Source organism: Cyprinodon variegatus, unplaced genomic scaffold (assembly GCF_000732505.1).
Source record: "Cyprinodon variegatus isolate N-32 unplaced genomic scaffold, C_variegatus-1.0 Scaffold899, whole genome shotgun sequence".
NCBI classification, from domain to species: domain Eukaryota; kingdom Metazoa; phylum Chordata; class Actinopteri; order Cyprinodontiformes; family Cyprinodontidae; genus Cyprinodon; species Cyprinodon variegatus.
The window spans coordinates 57,021-59,486 of NW_015151352.1; positions in this window are offsets into that span (position 1 = coordinate 57,021).

Here is a 2,466-nt window from a genome sequence, read left to right on the forward strand (position 1 = left end):
AATTGGTGTGAACGTGGTATGAGTGTAGCTTTAACCACACAGTGGCATGACATTTACTATTTTATGTAATTAACCTCAGAAAATCAACAAAAAACAAATCTGTTAAAGGAAAATGCTTTAGAAAAAAGAAACTCTTCCAGCTTCTCTCACTGCTACTTCTATAGGAGTGAAATTCACCCATTAGAATATATCAGGGGCTGTGGCATAGTTTGACTGCTAGGTTAATCTTTGTCACCCTGTGATGGACTGGCGTTCTGTCCAAGGAGGAGCCCACCTTTTTGCCCAATGACTGCTGAAGACAGAAACTAGAAGCACTGAGACCCTGATGGATTAGGCAGGTGAAGGTGAATGGATGGGAAAATATAAGTTTGGCTTTTCTATGCTTAAGACTGAAGCCACTGTTATATTTTCCCTTAAATGACTTTAAATCAGTCTAGCTTTTTTTTTTTTTTTTTCAAATATCCCAAATTCTGTTCTAATATTTGAATTACAAGTAAAACTGTTTCCTCCATTTTCTTTCGTTTTAAGAGCACTTTTAAACTCAGTCCCATCAGTGGATCTAGCTGCTTCTCTCAGTCTTTGTTCAGTTTCTTGTTCTAACAACCAAACTGAAGTCCAGGAGGGACAGAACCCCTCAGTTCATGGCATCCAGGCTGTGGAGGGGTCTAACTCCACGGAGCGTCTAGATGACTTCTGCTGAGTTCTTGTTTTTCACTTATTGTGCATTTTATTAAGTGCTATTTAATATCTATGTAAAGTTTGCTTTAGTGGTTATCTGAAACTTGGAACCTCTCTCCCTCCCCACCAGTTTCTGCCCATCAGCCTTTTATTGGGTCAGTTTGCTGGAAATGTTCCAGTTTGATGACATGGTGCAGAGTTTCATGTTTCCCATGTCTATCTGTGGAGGTTTTTGATTTACAACCTGAAAAGTTTGGTCATTGAAAAACATAATCCGTCTTTTTTCCACTCTATGTTTATTTGTTTAATTTAGTTGTATTTATTGTTTTTTACTGTACTTATTGTTTTATAAATATGATTTAAAATCCTAGTCCACAAGCATCCTCATTCACATTTTCCTTTAAATTTTCCCATTATGATACATGTTTACATTTTTATTGGCTGCATCTGAAAACATCAAAGATAATTTCAATTTAAACATAGATATAAAATAATAGAATATAACCTCCAATAGTTTCAATGATATCATTGTTCTAGGTCATCCAATCAATTCAGTTTAGTCTGTCCAATCAGCTGCCTGTACTGTCTTTAAATGTCCAGCAGGTGGCAGTATTATGTCAGACAGCATCAATGCAGCCTTCAAGATGCCTCATTAACCATCACTAGTCAGTAACCATCACTAGTCATTAACCATCACTACTTACATGTAGTTTAACTATTTGATTCAGGACATCAGGTTTTAACTTCTAATGGCAGCATGGGGAGTTTAAGCCAATAACAGACATTATTTGACTAATAAAATGTAACTACATGAAAGTTTGCACAGCAAGTATTAGAGCCAACTGTTCTTTGGCTGAGGAACAGAACATGGGTTTGTTCTGCTCAGTGCACTGAGAAGACCAGGACTTTTATGATGTAGCTACTTTAAAATTCAAGCATTTTATTTTCATAAAAAAATAGAAAATAAAAAAATAAAGTTTTAATTCAAGTAAAGCATAAATACGTTGATTCCTCCTGAATCATTTAGCTGAAAACAGAAAGATTTGATTCGCTTCCAGGGAGCTGTGCTTTGCTGCAATCTTAATCTGACCTGGATTAAAGCCAGAATTCATCCCAATTCAGCTTTTGTTTTCCTACTGGCATGTGTGTAGTAAAGGGAAACCCATCATTTGTGTTTTTATTGCTTTCTAATGTTGCTTCACCGTTAGATTTGTTCCAATAACACCCAGCTTGAATGTTTTTCACCTGGTTCAGAGCTTTTAGTGGACTGAACGAATTCTCTGGGCAGGAAGCCTTCATTTCCTCCACAGGCCTAAATGAATTACATCGCCGCAGGTTTCAGAGCATCTGCATCATTTATTTGAACAATTACATTTTCTCCGGGACTGACAATATTCTTACCCCTCAAGAGGTAAAATCACAGCAGCTGTGTAGACATTAATTTATAAAGAATGATTGATGATTATTAAGCCAGTGTCCAGCCTGCGTTCTTTTATACCAGGTAATAGGTTTATAAAATAAACCATTATCAAGTTTGGTGCTTATATAAAGACTTCATTCCTGGTTTCTTGTCTCGTGATAGTGGAGCAAACCTTGCTGTGCAATAATTTGGAGACTGCACTGAGGTTCCAACCTTCACTTACAGTCTAATTTTAAAGTGTATTTTAAGAAAAACATGTATCTGAATCCTAGTGACCTCTGCAGGGCGGCCCCACTGTGACCCTGATGAAATACGCTGGAGAAGATGGATGGATGGATGGATGGATGGATGGATGGATGGATGGATGG